The sequence below is a fragment of the Hakea prostrata genome, chromosome 7 (assembly GCF_041222555.1).
Source record: "Hakea prostrata isolate BN-2017 chromosome 7, UWA_Hpros_2, whole genome shotgun sequence".
NCBI lineage: Eukaryota > Viridiplantae > Streptophyta > Magnoliopsida > Proteales > Proteaceae > Hakea > Hakea prostrata.
Window position 1 is genome coordinate 69,129,739 of NC_142606.1, and position 14,102 is coordinate 69,143,840.

Below are 14,102 nucleotides of genomic sequence, written 5' to 3' on the forward strand. Positions count from 1 at the left end.
GACAAACCCTCATTAAGAGATACTTGAACATTCTCCTCATCACAGTGGTCACTAATCTCACTCTTTTCATTAATATGTGACTCACCTGTTAAATACCCTTTCCCACTTTTCAATGCAGACACAGAATTAATTGAAGCTAAAGAAGAATGGGAGGATTCAACTTGGTTGACTTGATTTTGTGGTCTTTGTTGAATCTGAATCCTAGGATTTAACTCAGGTTGGCTAGGCATTTTACCTTTTTCTCGCTCAGATAAAGCACTTGCAAGAGTGGAAATTTGTTTTTCCATATTATGCATAGAAGTCATGAAGGTCTTTGGAAAGTACTTCCATATTCTTCTCTAAGGAAGAGAGACGAGAAAACTCTGGATTGTTACCTCTGTTGAAACCAGGTGATGATTGATTTTGTGCAATGTGAGGCATATGAGGCACAATAGGTGGATTGACAGGCCTAGCTAAATTGACATTCTGGAAATTTGGGGTTTGAGGGAACTGGACATTTGGATTATAAGAAAATTGGGCATTTTGCTTTTGAGGGGCACCAAAGTGATTTTGTGTGGAATAATTGCTTAATCCATTTTGGTTTTGCCCTTGAGACCATGAAAAGTTAGGATGATTCTTCCACCCAGGATTGTACGTGTTGCTGTACGGGTTTGGAAACATCGCACTGACATTTTCATGTTGGCCTCCAGAATAGCTAGGACATTCCTCAATTACATGTGTAGGAGATTGACACCATCCACACATAGCAATAGAATTGTCAATAAAATGTGCTTGACTTGGTGATGGTGGTGCAGCCTTAACTACCAAAGTCTCTAACTTTTTTAAAAGATTATCTATTTGTACTTCCTTATGAACTTGGCTATTAACAAAATATCCCCTACTAGTCTTTTCAGATTCTTGGGTTGACTCCCATTCTTTAGTTTTATCTGCTAGGTCTAAAAGAAATTCCCAAGCTTCGGAATCATCAGTGAATGATGTAAATCCTGTGGGGCACATAGATTCTAAAAGTTGCTTGCTTTGATAATCGATACCCTCATAAATTATTTGGCATAAATGCCACAATTCTATACCATGGTGAGGGCATTCTTGGAGAAGGCTTTGAAACCTCTCCATTACCTTAGCAAAGGACTCATTGGGTTTCTGACGAAATTGAAGAATATCATTTCTTATTTTATTTGTCTTAGAGAAAGGAAAGAATTTCTTCAAGAATAGGACAGTGAATTGTTCCCATGTGATAATGCTATCCCTAGGTAAGCTATAAAGCCACTTTTTAGCTTGATCCTTTAATGCAAATGTAATGAATCTTAGTCTTACAGCATCATCAGTGAGCTGTTGTACCTTCATAAGGACACAAACCTCCTCAAACTCCCTAAGGAACAAGTATGCATCTTGATCAGGTAACCCATGAAATTGGGGTAACATAGATAAATAATGAGATTTGAGCTCAAAATTATTACCCCTCACTTCAGGTAAACGTATACAAGAAGGTTGTGCAGATCGGGTTGGATAAAATCTATCCCTAAGACTCTTAGGTGGAGGTGGTGGAGGTAGACCTTCCATGGTCAAGTTAGACACTCGGACAATTCTATTTGTAGAATCACGAGTCCAGACACACATGTACTAACTCCCTAATGCAATTAATGGCTCCCTAAGAAAGGATTTTTTTTTTTTTTAATTTTTATAAAAATAAATTAACTAAAGAATAAAAGAAAGAAAATAACAAAAACAAAAAGGAAAATAGTGAATTTCCCACCGCAAAGATTGAAACAATGATTCCAAAGCTGTAAGGTTGCCGTATAGCTGAGCGCTTATAGGTTTGACAGCAAGCGAATCCGTATAGTCTTTGAGCCACCTACAATCGAATCCTGGGGATTCTGCAGTAGAGTGGGGACTACTATACGTTTTTGTTTCTACTCAAGTTAAGAGTAATATCTTTGAATTTTATTTTTTTATTTTTAAATCACTTCGATTTACCTAAGAATTAGAAAAACAAAGTGGACTAATACCTCCCCGGCAACGGCGCCAAAAACTTGTTTGTGAAATTTTAAAAGTAACCGCAAGCGCACGGTATCGTGTAGCTAACGGGTCGATCTCAAGGAGATATGCCACTTATAATTCAACTTCTTAATAGTAATGCGAGAGTGGAATGATTCAATTTTTGTTAACTAATTAACTAAACTAAACGATCCTAATCTATACGTCTAATGCAATCGAATTGAAACGAACAATAAATTAAACACAATCAATGCATAAATAAAAGACGGGGAAAATGCGGATGCAACACCACCCGTCACCGAAGGGGGGAGGCACGACCGTAGGCTTGCTCCGGTTATGTGGTCCGAGATTATGAATGAATAGGAGTAAATCAAAAGTAAATAAGAAAGTAAATAACAAAGCAATAAACAAAGCAATAAAAGGAAAAGGAAATAACTAAAATGCGGATGCAACACCACCCGTCACCGGGGCGGACAGAGGCACGACTATAGGCTTGCTCCGGTTATGTGGTCCGAGATTATGAATGAATAGGCAGAACAATAAATAATGCTGAAAGTAAATCCTAAATTAAGAATATGGAGGGGTAGATAGAAGCGGGAATGGAGGGAGGAGAGAAGATTAATAAAGAAAAATTACTTACTTGCGAATTGAACAAATGATTCGAATCTCAACCAACCCTAACAACCAGATCTAGATCTAGAATGATCTAAATCTGCAATTGCTAGACCCAGAGAAAAACGAATCTAAAAACTTGAAACTTGAACTTGAATTGCATTACATAAAAATTAAATCTAAACATTGAATCTAGAAATTTAAAATCTCACAACTGCAAGCAAAGAAAACTAGAGAAAACCTTAATAAACTAAAGAGAGAAGAAAGAATGCTTCTACTAAGCTCTAAGACATGTTCTCCTTTGATGGAGTAGGCTCTCCTTTTATAGAGTTTACATGAGATATGAAGCACGGCTGAATTTGAATAAAACTCAGGGTTTCTATCTGACTCATCCAATTAGGGTTTTGACGTACTAATCGCGCCGACTTAGAGAAATCAGATGCATAATCCCACCGTTGGATTTGAGGTTTAAGTAGTCGTGAAGCTCTCCTCCAAAAATCAGCACGATCGGACATCGGATGACCGTTCGATGAAGGGTTTGATCGAAACTGGATAGAGGCATTCAAAAACGGGATTTTTGCTTCATCCTTATCTGAAAATAATTCTTTTTCCTCTTTTTCTTTCTTTAATCAAATCCCAAATAGAAAATAAGATATTGAGGTATGCAAGGACTCTTTTCCATCTGGACTCTCTCAATAATATCTCTGTAGATTTGATTTAAAATCTCAGCCGTAGATCAGATTTGCCTTCCTTATATCTTCAATATTTCGGAGTTGGCCCATAATCACACATCTCTAGCCCATCATGCTCCAGATCAGGTCCATTTTCGCATTTGAGAATTTGAATGAACTTCTTGATATGTAAAATAGCATGATTCAAGCCCAAAACTCCAAATATTTGCTTAAATCTTGAAAAGTCCTAAAATCTGCAAAAACAACATAAAACCCAAGGTAACTCCACTCTAAGTGTATAAAATGCATGCTTTATGCCCTAAGATTTCACACATAAATGTGCTCATCAGATTCCATGAGGCTTCCACCACTCAGAGCCTCTACAAAAAATTTAGTCACCTCCGCCATTCGAAAATGTTGGATCGCTGAGAATTTTGTGTTCAATTAAAAAATCCTATTGTTTGAAGGATAGGGAAAATACCCATATTATTTGTTGCGTCATAAAATAGTGCAACTTCATAATATCCCAAAATGCACTTGTTGACATCTCTAAACACTTCATTTAGAAACTAAGAAAAGTACAACCACACATAAGAAAAGAAAAATACATACACATAGAAGAAAAGAAAAATACAATAACTGCAGTTCTGCACTTCATGACATCTGAAAAATACAATAAATGCACTTCTCCAGATACCAGTGCCAGATTCTCTTACCACCAAACACAATCCGGACGGATTCGGATAATATCCTATCGGTTTTCAGACAGATTCTGTCAGATTCGGATGATAATCGGATAGTTATTTTCTTAAGTAGATTCTTCTAAACAGACATGAATATAGATTGAATACAATTTTTCGACTACCTGTTTACATCTTTACCTTTTTATTTGTGAGGGCTAGGTTTGAAATTTAAAAATTTAACAATTTTGATAGCTATTTTAATAGAAAATTTAGAAAAATAGTCACATATCATAAGCAAAATTTATAAAATTAAAAATAATAAATCTAAATAAGTAACTTAATCGGATAATTTTATCGGACGGATAATATTCGGTAAAAAAAGTGTATACCATATCCGCATTCTATTAATAATCGGACGGATTCGGATACCCCTAAACGGAAGCGGATTTCGGTTATCCATTTACACCCCTAGCTACAAGTAGGTCCTGCAAACCTAGTCTGGGATGTGGTGACTCTTGCTTCTCGGCTTCAAAAATGTATCATTTCTTCATGTTCTAAGGGTGTGTAATGTAATAGCTGACTCTCTTGCTTGTAAGGCTGTGTCCGTTGCGTGCCGGACTCTTTGGCCTATTTTGGCCTATTTTGGATCCTTGGCTTCTTGATCTTTGTAATCTTGATGTCTTGCGTGGGTCACGCGTTTAATAAGCCCATTTCTACCCAAAAAAAAGGGAGGTCCTGCAAACGGGTATAGAAAAACTTGCAGCATTTTGGTTTAGACTTGGGCTCATTAGTTGTCTTTATTGATTACGAATTAAACAACTATGAAGATCCAAAAAACGTTTTTCAAGCACAGAAACACCAAAAATGTTTTTTTGCAAAAGACAACGCTTATCGTATTTGATTTTCTCTAAAATCTTACAACAGGGTAATTTGAAGTTTTATTTTCATAATTAGTTTTTTGCCCTTTCAACAACATACAATTGAATTCGAAAGACATTCTCCAATAATCTATTATAATATTATATTGACGAATAACTCGACCACAATACTATTCCATGACATGAGCCATTTTATACTGATGAAATTAAGCATTCAAACCTCAGTGCTTTTATGTAATTACTTGCCAATACGTATCTATATTTGAACCAACCGATACAATACATCTCGATATGTATCTCCATTGAATTACACTAAAATACATTAGTCAGAGCGATACAATACTCAATACAGGACGATACGTCTCTTAAAATCACCTGACCAATATGATACTCAATATCGATACTTTAAACCTTGCTTAAAATAGTTCTGGGAACAAATTTGGATACCTATTTCTGCCCAAAGCTTTTTGAATGATAGTGATTCAAATATATCACAGATAAAAAGAAAATAATTAGGTGCTAGTAATTAAAATCAAAAACTAAGTTTTAGTAATCATTTAAAGTTTCAAACATATAAGATTTATTTTCATTCTGAAACAATCCAAGAGAACTGTTGATTTTCTCTATTTTCATGAAAATCCAGATTTTTCAATAATTCCGTGACTTTTATACTCAACAATTGGTGTGTTAAGGCGCTACACTGAGAATAAATCTTCAATGCTGCCAATGATGGGTTTATTGTGCTATCTTAATGTACTAGAGTGATGTTTGATTTTCTTGTAAACTAATTATATTGTTGACTAACACTCTAAAATTGATTGTGGACCACCTCTTGGATCATATATCATAAGAACTCTGACTCCCTTATCTTGTGGAGTGTGTGCCCTCAGTAGGCAACAATTGACTCACCTCCACACTTTTCGTATTATTTAAATTTTTAAAATTTAACTCATCTGATTTTGATTAGTCTTCAAATTCTTCTTCATGGGACCCAGACGAATATGATGGCTTTTGTGCATCAAAATATTTCGAAATAATTGGAGTTTCTACCAAATTCTCTTCTGAAAAATATAAAGTTTTATTCGAAGATGAGTCCTCCCTATATACGTATGAGGAGACTTAATGAACCTTGTCTTGCATTGTCTTCTCTAGTTCCCACAACCTTTCCTCCACTATAAGATTCTTAGATTTTTTTTGAAGGAAATAGTGCTGCTAAATGCTTAAAGCCTCCGCAAGAGCCATACATATTTTCTCCATTTTCACACACAACAAATTGAGTAAAATGGACACAAGTTTTGTTCTATTTGAATTTCAAGCACATATTTCACCCCACTTTCCACCTCAACCAATATACGAGCATAACTACTACAAAAAACATTGCTTAGTTTTGTTAACAATAGTGCTGAGATTTCCTATTGCTTTGACCATTGAAAAATGTAATCAGACAAGCCAATATTTCGAAGGAAAATTTGGGAAACGAATCTGGAGTAGTTCAGTCGATGTGTTTCACATTAAAAAAAAAAATGGATTCCAACGCTAAAACCAGACCACTTGTGAAACAATCCTATAAGTGCTGAGCGTCACCTTTAAATGAAAGTTATACGGACCAAAACTTTATCTTCCTTTAATCGAATTGGTTTCCTCCACTGTTTATTTTTATACACATAATTTAAACGTATTTCTTTATCGATATTTTAACAAATATCTCATATGACGAAACCTCTAACGAATTATCGCATTCTAAAAATACAAAATGCCAATTGCTATTCCACAACTCAGTTTATGTGTGGAACACTTGCATGGGGTGAAGTAGTTTAGTCATATCACTAAATTCATGACTTTTTATGCAATGAAACATTCAATTCAATTCTCGTGACCTGACATACAAACTACATTGGCATGCCAGCTTGAAGTGATTCACGATTCTTTTCCATTTTATAGGCTACACTCATGCACCCATGTAATGTTTTTGTGACGCAAAAATAAAATAAAATACAATGTTAGTTTGCACCCCAATAGTTAATTCAAACATGCGTGCGAATATCACAAAAAGAACAAGATTTCACCTCTATAAGGTAGTCATTTTGATATCCACCTTCATTTACAGAAGTAATACATTTCGGATCCTTTGTACCTTAAGCACAAGGGAGTCTGGATCCTCTCCTCATAGCTATTTGTACTTCTAACATACTTTTCTACCACAAATTAGGAGCCAATCCATCTCCGAGTTTTAATTAAAAAAAAAAAAATTAAAAGCGAGATCTCTAGCGAATTCCCTGTGGGTCTCCCTCTTAACGCATGATAAAAAAGTATAAAGAGAGCACAAAACTTTATTCTGATGGATAGAGAACTTCAACTCAACATGTATAAACGACCACAAATAGGTAGCTAGTGTCCATTCTTTCGTTCACCCAAAATTAAAGTAACTTCATTTTGTTACCCTAGGTGCGAATGGTACCGATGTCCTCAAACAATGTGCAACCATTATAATTTATTATCCTAGATCAAAAGCACATCAGCTTGCTCAAACTCAGTATATTGTATACATGCTAGCGTTAGTTTTGAATATTTTTATTATCAAATTCAATCAAAGTACTAAGCATTATGCAATGGTACTGTCTAACAAAGGAGAGAATTGAACTTCCTTAGTAATAGAGAGCTAAGAAGTAGAGGATACTGAGATTTATGAAACACTCACTTTATATATCTAATGATAAGGACAAAATAACAGCAAATCGAGTTCAACCACGATCGGGTCAAGAATCCTAGTTTGGACTGGTTCAAGGGTTGAACCAATAAGTAGCGTAAGTATGAAGAAACCTGGTTATGAAAAGAGACGTGCTTCCGATAAATTCAGGATACACGATCGTACCATATATGGTAACTACAACTGACTAAGAAAGAAGGGGGAAAAGTCCTACAATCGGACGGCTACCAAGAAGGATTATGAGCGAATCCAACAACCAAGAGTAAGAGGTGAATCCTATATAAACTAAAGCATTACACAGAGTTGAGGTATTTGAATCGTTTCATTCCATTATCGTTATTCAATTAAGCTCTACAACTAGTGCAGAGCTCTACGGTTATCCATTATTAATTTAATTTTCAGAGGTGGTTTCCCACTTCTAATCTTGTTTTGTAGTCACCCATTGAGGATTAAAATAAATTTGGATATATTAATATTTAAATTTTTTTTTCTATAAGTCTTGAATTTTTTTTTTTTTTCATTCTAAAATTATATTTCTAGATTTGACAAGTCGATTCCTAGATAATTTAACATATTCCTTAAGAATTTTTTAGAATAGCTGAATAAGGTTAGAATTTGTCAATCATCAACACTACAACAGGAAACAAACTCTTTAACCAAAAAAAGAAAAACAGGAAACAAACTCCTTAATTTTTTAACATGGACCCTCGACTTTGCGTGAAACTCGTAATCCCATCTAAAAAAACAAAAATTACAAATAGGCCCATAAAAAATTTGATATCGTCTCTTGGGCCTTTGGCTATTAATGGTTTATGAGGAAATTATAGTTATATCTAAAAATAAATATAAATTATAATGTAAAATTATCTTTATACCCTAAACCTAACCTAATTCTATTTAACCCTTTTGAATCATACAATTGAGGTGGGACTGGGACCTACGGTAAATCTTACAAAAAATTTACTGGTGGACCCCACCACTATTATGTAGATGAAAAACGTCAGTTAGGGGAGCACATTGTCATCCAGGAAGGTGATCTAGACTCATATCTTCTTTCATTTCTCCTCCTAACAAAATTCTGGTTTGTTCTTATCTAGAAAGCATGAACACCAATTTGACTTTGTAATTCAAAATAGTTTTTTTTTGCCAACCTGGCCATTGTTTGTGTTATAGTTTATAAACGGGATTTTAAACAACTTTAATTCTATGATTCTAAAAATAAGATATAATGCTGAAAAAAAGAAAGTGATAATAAATTGATTTAGGCGTACAATATATAATTAGATTCTGGAAGCTCTCTTCTTCCCATTATAAAACAAATGAACAAATGATTAAATCAACCCAATTCTAACCTCTGAAACTCTGTTTCTCGTGATTGCTAACCAATTGGCAATGACTCTCCAATCATTAGTATTATAATGACTCTTCATTATGCATTCTCTCTTCTCTTATAATAGCTTCTTTTTAATGTTGTATGTTCACCTTTTATCTTTTTGCATTTCGAGATTGAATGTCTTATAAGTAATTCTAGTACAGTTTGACCCAAAAAAAAAAAAAAAATTCCTAGTACACTGAGAATGCAAGTTTCCTCCACTATCTTATGTTTGTCATTGATCATAATTTTTTTCTTGTTATCCTAACAGCACAAATCATACAATTGAGTTTAGATTCTAAAATACTTTTCAATGAATTGTCATGGTTATATAATGTGAAATGAAATATTAGACCCTATTTGTGCAATGAAACATTCGAGCCTCATGATCCTTGATCTGTTGGGTTATTATTCAATGCATTCTCTTGTTTTTTTTTTTTTTTTGTAAAGTTACTCAATGCATTCTAGTTACATGAATAATTATCTTAGGCTCTTTTTGGTATCAATTCTCATTATCTATTATGCCTATTTAAAATAAATAAGTACAAGAATTCATTATTGGTCAAGAATGAAAAATGGTTTGGTGAATTTTATTGAAAATAAATTATGAAATGGAAAATAAGTTTGGTGTCAAGATAAAAAATTATTAAAAATGATAGTAAACAAGTGAGAAAAGAAGGAAAAAGTATGATTGTTATAAAAGAATGTGTATTGACTATTTTACCCTCATCTTACTTATAGAACTTTAAGTAAACTTACACAAATGAAGATAATGAAATTCTCATCATAATCCATAATGGACAAAAAGTTCATTATGGATTTTGGAGGTTTTTTTATTATTTTAAATAAAAATAAAATTCAGGATAGATGCCAAACAATTTAAAATAATGAAAATTTCTCATAATTGACAATGATAATTGATACCAAAAAGAGCCTTAAATAATTTAGCATCCTCATTCCATGAATAGTTGCGTAAAATTATTTAACAACGCTTCAAGATGTACAATGGAATCAAACTAAATTTCAGGTTGAGAACAATCTGTTAGAATTTGATTTCATAGATTACTTTCTGGTTTAATTTTGTTTAAAATTCTTTGTTTAAACAATAATACTACACTAAATAAATCAAAAGAGAATAAAAATTAATTATTTATGTCATTCCTCGAATTTTAAGGATAGCAAAGTAACCAACACATTCTTGTACTTATATAATTTGATGTACAATATGAATATATATTGAAATAGGATGTGATTTTTTGCATCTCTATTTCATCTTTATTTCTTTATTTTTCTTTGTTGGTTTCTTGTGTATCTTATTCTTAAAATTATGCATTTGTACCATCAAAGGTTGCTATGATGCTAAAAAACACCACCACCTAGTGAACCACTGACACATCCAGAAACTCTCTCTTCATCATTTGCTATCATTTTTTTTTTTTTTTTTTTTGCTATACATGAAACTTTTGTTTGATATTTCTAGTCACGGTTGGATGTCAGAGTCAATATCATAATTATGGTAAGAACGAACAAAAACCCAAGCTTGTTATCTAGTGGAGTTGTGTGTAAACGTACCTTCTAAAATCCCAAAGGCAAGAGATTCTTGTGTAGACTTCAGATTATCTTTTTTTTGTTCAATCTGCTTGATTTACGCCAACATCTCATTTTTGTTATTTGGATTCAGAATACTTTCTAGTTTCCAACGAGTGTGAATACACCAAAAAAAAAAAGGTAAATGCCAATTAATATTCCAAAATACTTGTGGAGAAGAATTTCAAACCCACTATGAAATATCTCTGATCTACCATGCAATGAAACATTGAAGCCTTGTGAAGCCTGAATTCTGTTGGGTTATAACACTACTCAGTATTATTTCATGAACAGATATTTATTTTTTTAGTATTATCATGAACAGAACATGATAATTCACGATAGAAAGTAGGGAGGGAAGTTGGAGCATTCTTCTTTACAAAAAAATAAAGAGAAAATTACATGACACTCGCTATATTTGGGGCAAAACTCTTGATCATCTACCATTATCCATAAATTACATGGCACCTACATGTAAATTACAAGTTACCCACAGTCAAGTTTGTTGTAAAAATAGATTATAAAATTATCCGAATGTCCTTACTTTTATGTAAAGCATTAAAGCCAACCCTTAGGTGGGTGGAAGGAGAACGATCTTCTACCTATACCTTACTGGACTACCACCGCCAGAAACCACCCCTGCTTGCAACCAACGGTCTCACCGTCCCTGCCCAAAAATCCCTCTCTATATGGTGGGTCAGTGATCACCGGCAGGGGTGGTTTTCAGCGATGGTGGTCCGGTGAGGTGTAGGTAGAAGATTGTTCTCCTTCTACCCACCTAAGGGTTAGCTTTAAATGTTTTAATAAAAGTAAGGACGTTTGGGTAATTTCATAAGCCATTTTAACAGCAAACTTAACCGTAGGTAACTTGTAATTTACATGTAAATGCCATGTAATTTATAAGGCAATAGTGAGGGTTAAGAGTTTTTCCCTAAATATAGTCGGCATGTAATTTGCTAAAATAAATAAGTAAAAAGAAAAGAGAGAGGTTGACCATTCATCATTTCTGATATTTTTCATTTTATAGTTCATTCTCAGTTAGGTCTCTCCTGTGAAATGAGAGCATCATCTTAGACAATCTCAGTGGAGACATAAACATTAATGTTATCATTAACTTCATGGATCCTGTTAGCTTTTGATGTTGCACTAGTAGGATCAAGCTCCACCAACAAGAGGCTTTACTGCCAGAATGAGTACTTCATTATAGAATGTGATGACATCTACATGGTTATGTTCCATTTGGTTTAAAGATCTGTTGTAAACATCATCTAAATAAGTTTAGAGCTCATAATTCATAATTATAATAAATGCCAAAATAAACAAAATGAAAAATTTTCAGAAATGAAAATGAAAAAGTGGATAAAATAAAATTGTAGGTATCCCACTACAATATTTGAGAAGTACCTCAAAGTAATTTGATAAAATGCGATTTTACGATATGCTTGTAAAACATAGTTAATTTAGGAGTCTACATGGTTTAAATCGAATAGTAATACTATTATATCCATAATTATTTGCAAATTTAGAGGATGTTTGGTGTTCACATAAGCCATCAGCAAGAGTCAAACCCATGATCTCTTGATTATGAAGTGTTTATTCTTACCAATCAAGCAACCATGGCTTGGTAACATATTCACATTAGATGTCTACATTGATGTGTTCTAATTGTTTATATTGTATTAGAAAAATAAAATAAAACTAGTAATTCATATATCATTAATTTTTTTTCTTGAAATTATAAATTCTACCATAATTTTCATTTGGACCATTAAAGTTTGATTAAGTCATTTTTAACCCAAAAAGAATGACATCTTACATTTGGCTCCCATGTATAATGAAAAAGACCAATAAAACAAATCATCATTTTTGCAACCAAAATACTCTTATATCCTTTCGATCCTTAAGATTATGTCATGTAGAAGACTTCGATCCAACGATTCTAATAAAATATGAGACAAATATGAAACAAATATGAGACAAAACATCATTTTAGCCTGACTGAGGATGCATCTGAGTTCCATTATTGGATCAAGAAATTTACTCGTGGTCACTTGTACAAAGACTTAAAACATGGTATGCTTGATCATTGATATGGGCAAAAGTTTTGGTTTGGATAAGAAAGTTGGGAAGCTGAAAATGCTAAGAGAGTTATATTTCCGTTCAACCTACAATTTGCTGTACCAAAACTGCAATGTATCTTCCCGATCTATCCAAAAACACCAATAATTACATTGCTTATTTCTGCAATCTGATTGGTTTCCTCGAATATTTCCTTTTTTTCATTTGGAATTTTATCATAATTCATTTTTATTACTTTAACATCATAGTTCAAAAGACTTTCCAGTGAATGGTATTACAGTCTAGAACACATTTATGAAGCAATTTTATACCCACAAATTAGTTTAGTCATTTCATTCCCATTTTCTTCATTCAATCCTCATAACCCCTAGAATCATGTTGGGTTGTAACACAACACATTTTCATTTCATGACAAGGCATCTAAACTAATTTCATAAGAAGAAACATAAAGGGTGAGCATTGGGCTGGAGAGCTAGCAGCTGTATCCAATATACAGGGTGAGAAGAGCAGAGTTCATAACAAGGGAGAGGGTAGAGGGATATGACAGCTTTTCAATTTACATGAGTGAAAGAGTCATTTAAGACGTCTGTGTATAAGCATAGGTTTCTGAAAATTTTTATTTTTAAAGGAAATTTGTTAGAAATCAATAAAAACACATTTTAGATAGTAGTGTTTGAGCTGCAAATGGTGAAGATCAAAAGTTGTGGTGGAGATTGAATCTCGACTACCGCTTTGAATTCCGACCATAGACAGCACTGAAACACTACCCTAGATAGTAAGCCAAATCAAAAGTAAAAAACTTAAAAAAATTTCACCAAACAAATAACAAGAAAAACTTACAAATTAATCCACATCCCTAGAGTAGACATTTAAATATCATTTGTGGAAAACATTATATTTCAAAATTATTGGAATTCCCTCATTAATATATTACAAAAGCTTCTAATTTTGGCTTCAAGCCACTTTGTATTAGATTCTTCAAGCCGTAGGGTATCTTTTTTCTTTTGTGTCTTTGTGTTTCTTTTAACTTTCCTATTTTGGGTCATTTCAAACCAATCATAACGACTAGGGACTCACACACCCAAGGTCTGAAGTTTCACCAACATTTGGAGTGGATCCGATCAAGAAAAAAAAAGGTGTGGTTGGACCGAACTAGATGTAAATGTGTAGGTTAAGCTTGGGCAATATTAATTTCCTAAGCAAGGTGTTTAATTAGAGAGCAATGAAGACAACTCCTCGTGTTCGGGTGGGCCGTGGGCCTAATTGAATTAAGGTCAGTTGGATTATGAACTTGACAAACTAGGATGGGCCTCTGGGTGTCGCAAGATTTTGAGTGTTTTTACGATATATCGCCGAATTAACCAAATTTTGGACCATTCGCCAAGATTTTGAGTTTTTTTGGCCAGTATGTCGCCGATTTAATGCAAATATCATTTCACCCCCTAATGTCAAATTGCCCTTTATGGGAACGGCGAAATATTTCGCCAAGTTCGCCAAAACTTCTTACCTTGCACACAC

The 14,102-nt window shown here is 33.6% G+C and overlaps 1 non-coding gene across 1 annotated transcript; it reads left to right on the forward strand.

The window, feature by feature from the left end:
• The first annotated feature begins 1,066 nt into the window (after positions 1-1,066).
• LOC149011863 (small nucleolar RNA R71) lies at positions 1,067-1,173 on the forward strand. Its single transcript, XR_016174892.1, has one exon. It is a non-coding gene; the product is annotated as a small nucleolar RNA R71 (small nucleolar RNA).
• The last annotated feature ends 12,929 nt before the right edge of the window (positions 1,174-14,102 follow it).